The sequence below is a fragment of the Nanorana parkeri genome, unplaced genomic scaffold (assembly GCF_000935625.1).
Source record: "Nanorana parkeri isolate BGI_ZX_2015 unplaced genomic scaffold, ASM93562v1 scaffold659, whole genome shotgun sequence".
In the NCBI taxonomy this organism is placed as follows: Eukaryota; Metazoa; Chordata; class Amphibia; order Anura; family Dicroglossidae; genus Nanorana; species Nanorana parkeri.
The window spans coordinates 447,908-465,061 of NW_017306927.1; positions in this window are offsets into that span (position 1 = coordinate 447,908).

A 17,154-nucleotide genomic window follows, 5' to 3' on the forward strand; every position below is an offset into this window, starting at 1 on the left:
GTTAGCTACTCAGGCAATCCTGTGTTTATATACTGTTTTGATAATAATGGCTTTGAGCAAGGAATATTTAATTTTTTATAATGTTTTTATAAAATGAATATTTACAGGTGGATTAACGTATTTTATTCTCTGGCAATTTTTCCAGCTCATTTGTTGAGTAAAAAGGTTGGCAGGCAGAATTGTGTAAATCTTTGGTTTACATAATGATAAATGTCAGAGAAGGTTTACTGTAGTAGACCTCAGAGAATTATATTGAAGACTTTGTTTTCCCCCAGGATTCACAAAGCACAAAGAGCCAGTACAAGAAAAAAAAGCTGATCAAAGTAATTAGTCCTATTATACACATACACTCTCATGAGGAGAGTACAATAATGGTCAACTGAAATAACTCGATGTTTCCTTGAGAATGGCCCGCCAATGTTGCCTACAGCTGCCTACAGGTACATATAAGTAGAAAGATTGTCATGCTACCCACCACAAAATCAGAAAACCAGAAAAAAGACACTCATCTCATGTGTCTGTGAGCACTAACATCTTTGAGCCCCCCCAGCTGCTTCACTGCTTCAACCACTGACTTTTTAAAATTTTACTAACTGTCACACAATACAACTGGTAGTCAATAGCCAAAGTATCTAGTTTATTATCCCATTTATTGGTGTTCCGAGGCAGTACTCTTTTCCACCAGCTGCAATGGGACTTCAAATTAAACAAGGTCTGCATAAGTCTTGAGAAAGTCTGTGTCTCTCAACTTTTTGTAGATCTTCCTAAGGGTAGAATGAGATTCTGTTGGTTACAACTTTTCCCTTTTCCTCTGTAGTGGTTATAACTGTGCTCATGCTGAAGAGACCAAAAAGAAATCAGCACTTATCTCAACTCATTGTCAAAAAGTGGAGAAAGAGAGGACTTGGCTTTATTCTTCATTTAGTGTTGTATGTAGATGATTGTGATCACTCCACTGCTCACTGCTGCAGAGCCCACCAGTGTTGTATGTAGATGATTGTTATTTGTGTACTGTTACTTTACATTTTTATCTAACTCTTTTCACAGAGCTCTGCTCCTGCTGGCTCTGACGTCAGAGGTGAAGAAGAGATCACTCCACTGCTCACTGCTGCAGAGCCCACCAGTGTTGTATGTAAATGATTGTTATTTGTGTACTGTTACTTTATATTTTTATCTAAATCTTTTCACAGTTTTTTCTTTTTGTGAAAAATAACACTTACAGCAGAACTAGTAATCATTGTTTTTTAAATGCAAACACCCTGAAATTACTAGTTAAAAGTGATGCATGCATACTTGTAAAACTGTCTGGCTTTCCTAAAAGGTTTCCCAGTTACTAAGAAGACATAGCAGCAGGACCCGGGATTCTCTGGTTTGATCTATGCAAGTTGAACAGTTTAGATCATAGGAGGATGGTATTATGCTTTTATATTTGCATAAGGAGCAGAGCACATCGCTGTACAGAACAGTTTGGCTACTTGTAGTCCAATTGTGTGTTCTGCATTCTAATTTGATTGACAGCTGCATTTAGTAAAACAAGTGGCTAATAAAAGTGCTAGAAATTATACTGAAGCAATCCACCCACTGTATGCGGAATCTTTTATGTTCTTTGGTGGACTGTCAACCAATTTTGATGCTAAAACGGATGTCTTATGTTTTGTCTCTTGTGTATGAAACTTTAATAAAAATTGTCAATTATAAAAAAAAAAAAGTGCTAGAAAGATGGAGGTTTAGTGTGGGGAAAGGACGGCCCTATTTCATGCCCAGTTCGTGGGAAAAAATAAAAGTAGTTCCTACAGAGAACTGTGAGGGAATGATTACATTACTTCCCTCGGACAGTAGTTCTGCCTTCATCATCTCTCATTGATGAATAGAGGTAATGGAAATCACTCTGTAAAATCAATCATTTAAAATATGTATAAAGCAAAAGCTATCACAGATTTGCAAGTGTGCATGCATGCACTATGTTAAACTTGCAATTTCAAAATGTTCAAAACCTTCCCATTTATCCATTGGCTGATTTTATAGACATGAGATAGCACTACCAGGCGTGCACTACTGTCTCTGTGCTGGCACATGCTTCAGGTTCACCCCAATGACAATATGACTACATCTACAATGAATGCTTTTGTTTTAACACACGGACTCAAGCTTTTTAACCACATGGCTACTGGAGCATTTCTTTTTCATTTTTTGACATTTGACATTTTTTGAAATTTTTTAATATATGTTAAAATTTTAACTTTTGGCTAGAAAATAGCTTAAAACCCCAAAACATTATTTATTTTTTCAACACAAAACATACGATCACACGTTTTATCATATCAATACTTTTAGTTTAAAAAAATACACTACAATGAACTGTAGTGCATACAGACACAATATAATTCCCAATTGTTTGTACACAATCAGGGGCGTAACTAGAAATCCCAGGGCCCCATAGCAAAATTTTGTATGGGGCTCCCCAAACTGCCCCCCCAACCAAAAAAAGTACATAACTTCACAACACATTCCCGCGCCTGTGCCATCTCCTTTTCTTCAGCTCTGCTCCTGCTGGCTCTGATGTCAGAGGTGAAGAAGAGATCACTCCACTGCTCACTGCTGCAGAGCCCACCATAGCCCCCGCATAGCCAACCAGAGACCCGGCACAGCCCACCTGTGACCCAGCACATACCAGAGACCCTACTGAGCCCACCTAAAACCCCACACAGCCCAACTGTAAGTGACCATGCAGAGCCCACTATAGACTGAGCAGAGCCCATCCAAGACCCTGCACAGCCCACCTGAGACACCACAGAGCCCACCTGAGATCCTGAAAAGCCCATTTGAGATCCTGAAGAGCCCACATGAGACCCCCACATACCAGAGACCCCACAAATCCCACCCGAGAGTGACCCTGCAGAGTCCACATGAGACCCTGCGGAGCCCACTATAGACCCTGCACAGCCGACCTGAGACCCCACACCGCCAACCTGAGACTGCACACAGCCCAACTGAGACCCAGCAAAGCCCACCTGAGACTTGGAAGAGCCCACTTGAGACCCCGCACATACCAGAAACCCTGCCGAGCCCACCAGAGACCCCGCACAGCCCACCTGATACTCTGTACCATCCCCCATACCAGAAACCCTGCAGAGCCCGCCTGAAAGTGACCCCACAGAGCCCACCATAGACCCCGCAGAGCCCACTTGAGACCCTGCACAGTCCACCATAGACCCCACACAGCCCAACTGAGACCCAGCATATACCAGAGACCCTGCAGAGCCCACCTGAAACCCCACACAGCCCACCTGAGAGTAACCCTGCAGATCCCACCTGAGACTCTGCAGAGCCCACCATAGACCTTGCAAAGCCCACCTGAGACCCCGCACAGCCCACCTGACACCCCACACATACAAGAGACCCCACTCAGCCCACCTGAGAGAGACCCTGCAGAGTCCACCATAGACATTGCCAGCCCACCTGAGACACTGCATAGCCCACCTGAGACCCCACACAGCCCACCTGAGAGTGACCTTTCAGAACCCACCATAGATCCTGCACAGCCCACCTGAGACTCTCTATGATGGGCGCTGCAGGGTCTCAGGTGGGCTGGTCTCTTTCCCTGCACACGTAGCACCTCTTGCCTGTCGGCCCCGAGCCTCCCACTGCTGGGCCCCAGTCTCCTCCACCTCATCCGCCGGACCAAAGCTGCTGGGTCCTAGCCTCCTCCACTACCGCCGCCACCGCTAGACCGGCGCTGCTGAGCTCCGGCCTCCCCCACCGTCCCTGCCAGAACGGCGCTGCTGGGCCCCGGACGTGTGACACTGATAGACATGTGCGCCTGCAAAAAAATGGTATCAGTTCGTTTAGGATTATTTTGTTCTTCAGGATTTGGGTCCGAAAGGCAATTCCTTATGGTATTTGGATTCATCCGCATCTGAAATTTGTATTATTATCGGATGAGTTAACAAATATTCATGAACGAAAATTTGCCTCAGAAAAGTGGCATTAAAAAAAATGTTTACATTTGTCTTTTTAACTTTTGACAGTCCACAGAAACAATAAAAAAAAGTGCGGGTCCGCCCCCAATTCATATTAGGTCTGATAGAAAGGGGGACCCCAATTCTAAAAAAAAGAGTGTGGCTCCCCCCCAATTCATACCAAATCATTTAGGTTGGGTAGGAATTTAGGGGGGACCCCAGCTCCAAAGGAATGAAAAAAAGCTTGTTGTCCCCCGTAAAATCCCTTACCAGTGCTGTGTGTGTTGTGTAAAATCACTTACGGTGTTGAGTGTTTATTTACAATTTTGCTGTTTTTTGGTGAACGAGTAGGTGTAACAACTACCCCTTATTCATTCACAAGGGGGGGGGGGCATCTGGGTGCCCCCTTTCATAAGCCCCCCTGTCCAAAGACCCCCACAACCACAGGGCCATAGTTGTGGGGAAGAGGCCCTTGTCCTCATCGACATGGGGACAAGGTGCTTTGTAGACATGTGCATTCAGATTCGGACGAACCTGCAAATCAACGAAAATCAGTTGATTCGGCGGTTTGTCCGAATTCGAAATAAGATGGGGGACATATTTATTTTTGGTTTTTTTTTGGTGTTGGGGCACCCCTAAAATTCCTACCAGAAAGAGTCTGGTAGGAATTAGGGTGGGGACTCCACACTGTTTTTTTATATTAACATTTAACAACAAAAGTTCATTCGGAATGATATGTGGAAAAAATGTCTGGTGCATCCGAATTCCATAATCAGAGAATTTGAATACGTTTGGATTCATTATTTCTTTCATTCAGAAATTCGGATGCATCCAAATGTCTGAATTTGCCGATATTTAAATTTAGAACTAAAGGAATCGCACATGTCTACACACTGCGCTGTGTTGTGCAGTTGTAGTTTACATACACACGCATGAGAATATGGGGATGCTTTTAAATTTTTTGTTATTTGATTATATTTACATTTTTATTACTTAACTTTATTGCTGTTACAAGAGGGCTAACAAAACCCCTATGTGATAGTATTGGGCAGGTGACAGGTACTTTTTACGGAGACACTAGGGTCTTTTAGACTACTAATGTCTCCCCTGCCCTCTGCTACAGCTGATCAAATGCAGACAGAGCTTATTCTGCTGTTGATCTAGCTTTTCAGCTGGTATTTTGACAACTCTGAGCCCAGTAATGCTCAGAGCTGAGTGCTTCTGGGTTCACAAACTGGAGAGAGGACATCAGGGAATTGATGTATTGTAATATCCTCCTGCTCACCAGCCTGACACTCTTTCTTATGATCCCAGGCTCCCTGGAGGAGTGTGAAAGCCCGGGAACCACAAAGGGGGGTGCGGCACCCTGCCAGTCATAAGTGATCGGGCGACTCTACACCCCCAGCAGAGCAAAAAGAAAACAAGCTCACGGCTGCCATTTCAGGATTGGACGTAGGACATACAGTATGTCCAGAATATTGAAGTGGTTAAGAATTTATTATACATTTCTTGCATATGATTGAAACATCTCAACATCTGCTTATTTAATTATTGCATTATTACTTGTTGATTTGTCCTTGATAATGTGTGTATATGTTCTATTCTTGTTGTAATTAAATAAACCTAAAGAATTAAAAAAATATATACTTCTAGTTCAAATATCTAATATTATAGCATTCATGAGCAGTAGTAAGGAACTCTTCAATTGTTCTGCATCACAAACTATGGCAACAGACCTAAAAAGCACAATTTTGTTCCGCAGGTCTTTTTCTTGACCTGTGGCCTTCTAGTTCAATTTCTGAGAAGGTTTGATGCACTGATCTGCCAACAAAGCTTTGTCCTGTTGAGTGTGAATGAAATGCGATTCACAGAACACTTGCTCAGATCCAGCTTGAAAGGAACTTACAGAGCTATTGGAGTGCTAGTATATAAGCAGAGTGGATATTGCTAACAAAGTAGCAATGTTCCAGAACACCAAGCAGTATGATTCTGCAGCATGCAAGAAAGAGGTGTTCAGTACACAGTTTATTTGACACAGAAGCTCCATAGGCAGTCTCAACAGTAAAATGGCAAGCAATATTTAGCATAAATAGTCCTGTATGCAGACATCTTTCTTATTTTGTAGATTTAGCTGAGTTTAGATGTGTATTAGTTAATGCTGGCTTAGCTCGATGTAATCTTCCCCAGAAAACAATGATTTCTGAGGGAGATTACATCAGGTTTGTTGATTTTTGTTTTCTGACTTGCCAGTATTTTTCTGTTCTGTTCAACTGTTGTGCTGGGTGGCAGTTTTATCCTAGAATGTACCAAGTCTATATAGAAATGGTTGTACTTGCAGTGAAACTGTGCTTTTATCAGGGAACCAAGAAACCAGACAGAAACTTAAAGTGCAGATTAAAAAATAAAAAGAGTTTATTGAAAATAACAATAAACTAAATGGCAAAAAACAATGGAGGAAGTCCAGGGTGCCCTTGGTGCCAAGTAGGGTTGCCACCTGTCCAGGATTCACCCGAACAGTCCGGGTTTTGAATGCTGTGTCCGGGTTTCATGGCAGCAGAGACCCGGACACAAGAGGTCAGGCAGACAGGGGCAACCAAAATTAAGATAGGGGCTACTGGGGCCCCCACTGAAAATAGTCTTAACTGTGATATTTACATATGAATGGGTGGGGGTATTAACATATGAATAAGCCACGACTCATTCTCCCCCCAAAAAATGTCCGCACGTCACTAGTGTGTTCAGGTTTCACTTGAAGAAAAGGTGGCAACCCTAGTGCCAAGCCAGAGGTCAGATGCCAAAACAGGTACTAAATCAAACCAGGTCAGAGAACACTGAGAGCAGAATGAATGAAAACAATAGCCGGAGTCAGAATCCAGGAGTCTGTCAGCCAAAAACTGGCCATTTAGGGCAAAATAACAGGTTTGTTTTAATCCACCTCCACAGCAGCAAATACTTCCTTTACTCCCCCACCTGCTCTGTACCAAATTATGTTAGAATAGTTTACACAGACTTTTCCTTTGCTCCAGGCAGCTGAACAGAGTGGTGGGGAAGCTTAAAAAAGGTAAGTATATGCTGCTAAGGAGGCTTAAATTACAGTGGCCCTGTTGGTTTGCCCTGTGTGAGCAGAGCACATATTCACTTTAAAAAAGAACTGAGTAAACAACAGGAGGACATAAAAAGAGGCTACATTGCAAAGATAAAGGGAAAGAATTAGAAAAAAACCCCACAAATACACAAATAAATTGGTGTAGCTCAACAGTATTGTTGGATCCGTCCCGGCTGTGGCGCTCTCAACATATTGCTATTGCCACCATATACTAAGTTTTGGGTCATGGGAGGATGCTAGTATATGTCCTCCCGTGACCCTAAAGAGAAGTTTGGGGAAAAAAGGTTACCCCATAGTTCTCTTTTAAAGTATATCTGAACCCAAGAACAAACATGTAATATATTGCAGCTTGCCAGTCCTTAGGTCTGGTGTAGGGATGAGTGAATGTGTTTCCATTTGTCGAGTGTTCCACAAATTGCAAACTTAAGTCTGAACCCCACTGATGTCAATAAGGTGCTGAATATTTAAATTCAATTCTGTCCACTTTGAAGGCTAATAGGCAAGAGATTATCAAACAAAGGCCATGGTATGCTGGGCACTGCCATTGGGGACATGTACCAATACACATTCTAAAAAATACTTTTCAGTGGAGAAAGGGTATTCCCTATTATGTGTTTAGCGATATGGCAAAACCACTAATATTTTCAATAACATTCTCAAGAGATGCTTTTTGCCTGACTTAAATACAGCAGCAACAGCCCAATCTGATTCATTTCTACTTGAAAAAAGGTTTTATTTTTTGGCTGTTTCAACGGATATTTTCATTCTGCGGTAATATGCCTGGATTGTACGAAGTAGCACACACACAATAAGCCCTCAACTCAACTCAAAGCCCTCAAGCTAAAAACAACTTCATACTATAGTTTGTGAGCTTTTTTTCATAGTATACCATTGTATTTTTTTTAAAGTTAAACATTGTACAAAAAACATTTAAATCCTCCACTTCACATTCCAGAGACTAGGCAGTCTTTGTACTGAAATAAAAATTGAAGTGTATAATTTCAGATACAATAACTACATAAATAGTGCAGTGGCTGGAGAGTATGTTAGCAACTTGATTAGGCTGCAATAAAATTAGAGTGTATTATTCCACAGAAAACTTCCAGAAATATTGTACAGTTGTTGCACAGCATGTTGGCAGCTTTAGTAGGCCACAGTTTCAGAAACCACACAGTTTTTATCAAGAAGGAACAGTTAGAGTCTATAGAGCCAGCAATATTGTACAGCACATACAGAGCACTAGTAAGCTGCTATTTCAGCAAGAGTGATAAAGCAGGTTTTATCATGAAATAAAATCTACAGTGTAATATTCGGCAGAAATAGCCAGAAATATTGTGCAGTCAATGCAGAGTATGTGAGCAGCTTTTTATAGCCTGCAGTTTTAAAAAAGAAAGACAAGGCAGGTTTTATCAAGAAAAAAATTACAGTGCATTATTTCACAGAAATTGACCAAAAATATTGTAGAGCCAATGCAGCTTTTTAGGTCTCAATTTCAGAGAGAGAGAGTGACAAAGCAGGTTTTATTAAGCAATACAAATTAGTCTAATTTTCTCAAACAACAGCCAGAAATATTATTCAGTTGATGCTCCGTATGTAAGCGGCTTTTCAGTTGGACGCTTTAAAAGCCCCTACAGGTCATCAGTTTAGAGATGTGCGTAAATTTTGGCTCTATAATTATTGCTTTCACTCTAGCGTGTGCAGCTATACCCAACGTGTTTGCGTGAATGCGCATGCTCGTGGGGGCGAGGGACTTTAAAAATGTGTTTTAAAATTATTTTTAAATGTGTTTTATGCTGTGTAAGTTTTAAAACTTTTTTTTTACTTAACTTATATTGCTTTCACATGGGGGGTTCCATGTCCCCATTTGATAGCATATTGGTGGTGACATGTCCTCTTCAAGGTGACACTAGGGGTCCTAGTATCCCCTTTCCACTTTACATAAGCTATTGAAGTGTAGATTGCACTTCAATAGTTTATTGCTCTGGATTCAGGAGGCGAGCAATGACAGCTCAGGGACTGGAAGTGATGCAATCCACGTTGCTCCCAGTCCCATAGAGCTGGGAGGAGATCGGTGAATGGAAGTCCACTCCTCCCCAACTTACCGCTGACACCTGAAACGCCGTCCCAGGCCTGCAGAAGGGGCAGCGGAGCCCAGGAAACATGATGGGGGTGTCGGGCAGGGGGGCGGGCACTTTTCCGGCCTATAGAAGTGATCTGGTGGCAGCTGAGCCACCATAATAAATTCTTTTGTAAAGCTGACAGCCGGATTTACAAAGGTAAACAGAGTCTGATCTCAGGGGCCTGCTGTCAGTGATGTACTAGGTACGTCACTGGTTGTGATAGGGTTAATAGATCACAATTTGAGAGTAAGAGACTTGACAGGTTTTATCAAGAATTAAAATTAGTCTGTTATTTCACAGAAAATTTCCCCTTATTTTGTTCAGTCAATGCGCTGCATGTAGTCAGCTTTAGTAGGCTGCAATTTCACAGAGTGAGACGAGGTGGGTTTTATCAAGAAACTAAAATGACAGTGTATTTTACAGAAAATACCCAGAAATAATATACTTTCGCACTGTATGTAACCAACTTTAGTAGTCCACATTTTCAGAGGGATGAAGCAGGTTTTTTAAAGAAATACAAATTAGAGAGGTAAATAGCTTGCCAAGCTCATTAATTATTCTGCAGCAAAATTTTTACATTTGTAGCTGAAGTCCAGTTGCAAAAACATTATGTGTGACACCTATACAGTGCTGGAGTACTGGGGCAGGAGGGGCCACAGGAGCTGGTAATAGCGGCAGGCCAGCACAGGTTGCAGGAGCTGGTAATGATGGGCAGTCAGCAGAGGTGGCAGAAGTTGGTAATAGTGGCAGACCAAAGGAGGTGGCAGGAGCTGGGAATGGTGGCAGGCCTGGAGATGTGGCAGGAGCTCATAATGGTGTAAGTGGCAGGCCAGGATAGGCTGCAGGAGCTCGTAATTTTGACAGACCAGCAATGCTGGCAGGAGCTGGTAATGGTGGGATGGTGGCTATTTCTTCTGTTCTGTCCACACTGCACAGTGCATGCTGAGAATAGAACTGGGTGTCAGAGACAAAGTAACTCCTGCATGCAAGCACAGAAGTTAGGCCCCTTTCACACAGGCACCTGTCAATTTCGATCAGTAGGGGATTCATGTACATATCCCCTGCTGATGGGAGTAGTTTGGAACAGATGTCACCATTGTGACATCTGTGTCCGTTCAGTTTTTTCCTCCACCTTGCAATGGAAGTAAAAACTGGACCCATGTTAGGTCTAGGGGAGTTGGGTATATGTGTCCATTTACATCATTACCTCCAATACGTCACAATCAGGTCCGCCAAAATGGAACTCTATTCTGTTTGGCTTTCCGGACCTGGCTGGAGTTGGGGGTATTCGGATGTAAATGGACGTAGGTCCATTTAGATCCAATTGCCCATAGACTAACATTGGGATTCCGACAGATCCACCTGAAAAACTGGCAAATGTACCTGATCAGACCACCTGTCTAAAAGGGTAGGAGGAAAGTGTAGGAGGTAGGTGTGGCATAATGTATGTTATGCATAATCCTGTTACATAATGTAGTCACACTCATGAGATCTATGCATTTCCCAACCATTGCACATGGTAAAGAGCATAAAGTGATCCTAAGCAATCCAGATTCCACTCACACATCCAGCTTCCAGCAGCATGCATGCGTATTCACGTATCCTAACTCCACCCCATGCATTACATAATCACACTTCATAAGGGGCCTGCACTGTTTACATTGTTAAACAGTTGTGCTTTGATAGATTATTATCACATTTATTACTTATGAATAGGTGTATTTCATGTAATATAAGGATAAGCAATATGTTATATGACACATGTTAATTCAGAATTATAGTTAATGCTGCACTATTATTGTATAAATTATATAGATAAGTATTTTTACTTTGTGCTGGAAGCTGAGTAGTAGATTTTTAGGTGCGAGGAAGGCCGTGGAAGTTTAAGAAATATCTTTAAGTAGTAGTCAACTGCAAATCACTGCAATTACATGCCGACTGGTTCATGGTCATTTTGAGAACGCACTTGCGCTATTACGAATGTTTAAGTGGAAGTATTGTTACTGTGTGGGCATTGAAAGTATAATAGTAATACAGTATAAAGTAGAACAGAATTTGTGCATATTCAATGCATAAAAAGAAAAATATACTGAATACACCTCAATTGTACAACATATCCTGATTCCTGCCTGATGTTCAAAGATACCTGTAAATCTCTATTTGTAGCAAACAAAAGCACATTTTGTCACTCTCTTTATCAAATCCAAAGATCAGAATATTTCCTTTATACATGTCCGTTAGAATAATCTGGTAAATCCAGACTGGTTTATCAGATCAGGCTATAAAATAGACTGCTAAAATATATTATCTTGAATGTATTCCATCAGAGGAAATACAAATGTAAACTATTTTTGATCATTTTGAACTGGCATTCCCCCAATGATTCAAATAACCTATTAATGGTTAATATGCTCAATTAATTGCTGAAATAATAGGTTTCTTAATTTTCTTAGGACCTTTGGATGAGGTCTATTATACTGACTCATATGACAATTTCATTTCTAGATATTTAGCTGTTTTCTCGGTCCATTAACCTTCATTTAATAATCCTGTCAGTTTATTTCACTGAGAGAACAGGGTCATTGTCTGGCATTTTATATCAATTAAACTTGCAAACGGGGCTGGTAATCAGTTTCTTTAAGTATGATTTTATTTAGTGTATGCTTTCATTTTATCTTTCGGTATTTTTGTTATTAAGGCACATTCCTGCACTGCTGGATTGCATATATGTATGCAGACCTTTGTGGATCTATAATATATTGAAAATAAACTCTATCCAAGAGATAGTTTTCGGTGGAGCAGAGTAACTTTGGATTTCCTACTGTTTAAAGATTACCAGGACACTAGTGGGGAGTTCTACCAAACCCATTTGGGACAGGTGGTACTTTTAAGTTAGAGCTGAACTCTGGGATAAGCACATTTTGTCTAAATACAAGAGTATTCTTACTTTTGCACATCTTTCAGATCTGCACAGCAATCCGGTGTGAAACTTTGCTTTTGTGCCAGAGTTTTCTGTAATAAAGAATGGTCACTGTTGTTTTCTCTTCTTGTGCAGGGTGCCTGGTCCTGTATCTGCCCCCTCCGGCAGTTATAGGAATAGGAAATATCTATTTACTCTTATGCTCTTCAGCTCCATCTAGTGGCCATAATGAAGTATTAAATTACATTCGACCCCTAAAGTATAAAGATAATTTACTAAGAACATTCTTTTGTGCCTCTATTCACACAGACCAAACGTTTAAAAGATTTAAAGGCTGAATGGCTTTACAAATTCTACAAATAGACCCCTTAAAAAATGTTAGGGTACATGCAGTGTTTCTAATGAATATCATAAATATGAACACATAATCATAGACAAAGCAGATTACATATTTGTTACCTGTATTAAAAATCAGAATTGCCTAAATAACAGGAAAATTCAACTCAAAAGAAAAAAAACTAATGAATATCCTCAAAAGTAAATATGCCCTTAGGAACGCAGTGCTGTACTAACACAATCAGGAAAATGTTTGTAGAGACACCAATGGTTCTGTAGTGAGAGAAGCAGGTTTTTATCTGTAGATACACAATGGGGTGTATTAAAGGAGGACTATGGGGTCAGGGCTTTTCCCCATAGTTCTCCTTAGGGTAACAGGAGGACACAAACTAGCATCCTCCCGTTACCCTAAGCTCAGTATACCGCGAGCTACAGCTCGCGGTATACTCAGATGCCGCTGCCGGAGCGGATCCCGACATCGATGTCGAGATCCGCCCAGCTGCGTGAGTGACAGCTGGCTCTGCCTATCTAGAGGCAGAGCCAGCTGTACCCGCCCCCTCCCCCGTTCGATCCGCCAGTCAGTGCTGGCGGATCGGAGCGGGGAGGGGGGAATCCAGCCCCTCCCCTGTCACGGCAGAGAGCCGTGACAGGATCGAGAGGTGATCGAACGCCGGTATGTGTTCGCTCACCTCCCGATCTACTGAGCCGACCTGTGGCAGTCTCATTGTCACAGGTCGGCTAGCACTATGAGGTGAGTGAAAAGCACTCACCTCATAGTTCTAGTTTAATAAAACGTATCAGAGACGGTTCTATGTCAACTCATAACAACCAATCAGCTTCTATCTTTCAATTTTTTCCATACAGCTTGGACAATCCAAATAAAAGCTGATTGGCTATGCTCCAGTTGGGACAAAGTTTGTCTTAGACACTCTTTATTAATTCCCCCCAATGAGTACTGTGCTTACACAACCAGATATACCCAGCATGCTCAAATTGTTATTTCTTCAGGCAGACATATTTTGTCAACTATCAATAACCATTCCCATTCTGTGATTTTTTTTTTTCAAACCACTTGCAAAATAAATTTCATTTTTACTAAAAGCTGTAGTTTGGGCTTTAAACCTTTGAGTAAAAATAGCATTTTTCACTATTGAAATGGGGAATACAGAAATATTGCATTGCTTTTACAGTATATGTACATTCAATAGAGGTTAAAAAACAAAACAGGCAATATCTCTAAAAAAAAAAACCACAAATACCTGGATATCCAAACTTAGTGAGATGAATATCAATGTGTGAATGCATTAGAAGAATCACACCGTACACGGACAAACTGCTAATTAGAGTTTCTCTTCTCGTAATGTAATAGGTCACCCAAGCATATTAAAACGATTTTTGTGAATATTTCGAATGATTTGTCAACGGTTTATCTGATTGGCTAAAATTCTTAGCCTATTCCAATAAACCAAATAAACTAGTTTGATAAGGTATCGTGGGATCTTTTTTCTAACCTACATGTAGGTTTGCTAATCAGATAAAATCTTTAACTTTAGCCGAATAGTCAGCTGTATCTTGGATGAAAATGCCACCTCCATTGTCAATGTGACGGACTGAAATGTCACTGTTGTTAGATATGGATCTCCAAGGTAATCTATATTTACAGTTTCTGGGAAACTCTTTCACTGATCTTTTGAAATCTAAATTGGTATTTAATAAAATGTATGAATACAATTTCCTTTCAGAATAATGGCAATAATTCACTTTAACATTTACTTTTTTGGTCTAAAAATGTGTGTTTAAAGTCTAATACCGGGCTGCTTTTAAATGTACCCATGCAATGGTGTCAACTCACTTCTCTGGCATTTTATATCATTAAACTTGGAAACTGGACTGGTAATCAGTATCAGTATAATTTTATTAAGTTCATGCTTTTGTTTTATCTCTCAGTGTTTTTGTTATCAAGGCACATCCCTGCACTGTTGGATTGCATATGGTGCACACCCACATTGTAAAGTAGCCACTGCTCCAAGCTTACTCTCGTGATGGACTACAATCTCACGTTTGGTTTACTAATTTGTAGTCCATTGTAGTCCATCACGGAAGTTAGCTTGGAGCGGTGGTTACTTTTACAACACACACAGGGACCATAGGGAACAAAAGTAGCCACCCTCCAGAAGGAAGGACAGTGTCAGCACCAATTCAGAGATGGTTTGAGCATCTACAGCTGAGTGATGCACAAATAAGATACATTTTTGTTAATTGTTAAGGTATTTGAATGCATTTCTAAGATTTAACTTCTGAGTTTCGTGTCAGTTTAAGTTAAAGCTGAAATCCAGGATAAGCAAATTTTTTTCTAAATATAAGAAGTTCCCTTCTTTCTCATTCTATATTTCTACTCTCTACTCTTACCCTTCTTTACTCTTTTGAACAGCAGAGACCCAACCTTTCAGTAGTGCACTCCTCCTTTCCCTGCTTATACTTACCTTGCCTACCTATGTGCTATGACACATGTCCACCCCTTATATAAAAATAGCATTGAACACAGTGTGAATCTTCTAGGGCATAATCTCACCAGTGAGCCACTCTACCTGACTTACATGCAACTGTCAACTTTTACATATTGGCTACTGATAGCAAGTCACTACATTTTCAGACACTAGTTTGATGCTAGCTGCAACTATATTTATGTTCTCCATACTTTATTATGCATGTTCAAATGATGTGTCAACTGCCAACCATTGTTGTTCCAACATGTCCTAAATATAAATAAATACTTTAAAAAAATATATATTTATGGATTTTTCAATAGTAAGCAGTCATGGTTAGCTTTCATTCTCTAAAAATGGCTGGTTGCTCTGGGCAATTACTGTTATGTTTTTATGTGGTTATGTAGTAAAGGACTCTGCCAGCACAGAACAGCAGCAGCTGATGTAAAATACATTATACTAAAGGGCGGCACTTCCTTTATAGAATAGTTCAGGGCCATATTATTAAGAACTGCCAGCTGATAAAATAGAAACACTGTTTTGTTCAATTTACATCATATCGGCATAAAGATTGGAATATTTTATAAATAAGTATGTTTTCTGCTACTTTACATTGATTCCACGCTGTCTGAAAGGTCTATCAGTGTGCTCATCTATAGCTTTCATTTTGTGTGAAACTGTCATTGATATATGTTATGTACAAAGACAATTAAGCTACATTGGGTGTTAATATTTGATCAAGGTTCATACTTTGGGTGTCAGAAACAATAAACCTGCGTAGCAGGTTAATACGTCTTTTGTACGCAGAGGGAATACAACCGAATTACATTAAAGTTAGTCATAATTTCAAAGACAAACTCAGGGAGATCACTTTAGAGTTGAGTGCCTTTTGTAGCTGTGTTAGAAGCTATTCATAGTACCTCAAGGGAGTCTCCTCCGATGGTTTTGTGCAGCATTAGCATTCTCTGTCCCTCATACTCTATTTCACTCCTTAATGTACCCTGCATTATTGTTCTTCCTTTTTATTGCTTTTACTATAGATCAGAACCTCTGAAAACACCGTCACGGATATTCAGACAGCATGTAGTCAGGATCAATAAATAAAATCTTCCCTGGTCCTAAATCTGTGTAAAATAAAATACTTTATTGTATTATCGGTAAGGAATATTTACAGTTATTCATTCATTTACAAGCTAGGTGAATTTATTATCGAGTTCCATATTTTTTGTTGGTTTGGGCTGCAGCTGCCTGGATTATTTCTCCTCTGACTACAAGCCACATCCCTCAAACGTTTCAATTTATCTGCACCCTTTGTCAGTAAAGCACTGCGGATAGTCACAATGTTTCTGATTTGCACAAACTAGTCACTACAGTACTACCTTGTATAAATGTTCTGTAAAATCCATTAAATCAATAGCTGGAATACCTTTATCATAATATATTTTGTCTTTAAAGATAAACTGCAGGTAGACATTTAAATACACCAACTGAATACATATAAGGAAGCTGTTCTACAAGCAAAAAGATTTGTAGTTAATATACATTATTTTATATTGACAAAATAACCCACATAGATGGGTTACATAGATTAAAAAAAACATATCACATAGAAATATATTCTGTAAATATAACATGAATCTTATAACCAATAAGATTTGCATTTCTATTCATCTATTAGAGTTGCACACTGCCCTGCCACATAGCACAGACTGTTTATCTTTGACAAGCAGGGCTTGTTTCTGGCGGTACGCACCGGTACGCAGTACCGGCACCTACCTCCAGCCCATTTTTCAATGAGCAAATAATTAAGTGTATTTTTAAATGGGAGCACTATAAGTACCTAAGTTTGACCCGGTATCAGTGTCCTGCAAACTCCTGTACAGCAGACCACAGGCTAGAAAATGCAGAAGCAGTACAAGGAGACAGTCTGTTGTGCTGCAGGGCTCATGTGTTAGCAAAGTACATGTTCATATGAGGAGAGAGCTGAGTGACAGAGAGATGACCTGATCAGTTTTCTTCTTCTCCTGCACTGTCCAGTCACAGGCAGGAGGCAGGGGCGCAATCTAGTTTATTACTTTACTGCAGCTGAGAATAGTCAGATCTCCAGACTTGTTGTGGTGTTTGACAGGGCTGTGTATATTGCAGAAATGAATGAACAGAAATACAAATACTTTAGGTAAAACAGCTCTTATATATGTATTTCATCTGTGTATTTAGCTGTTTCACT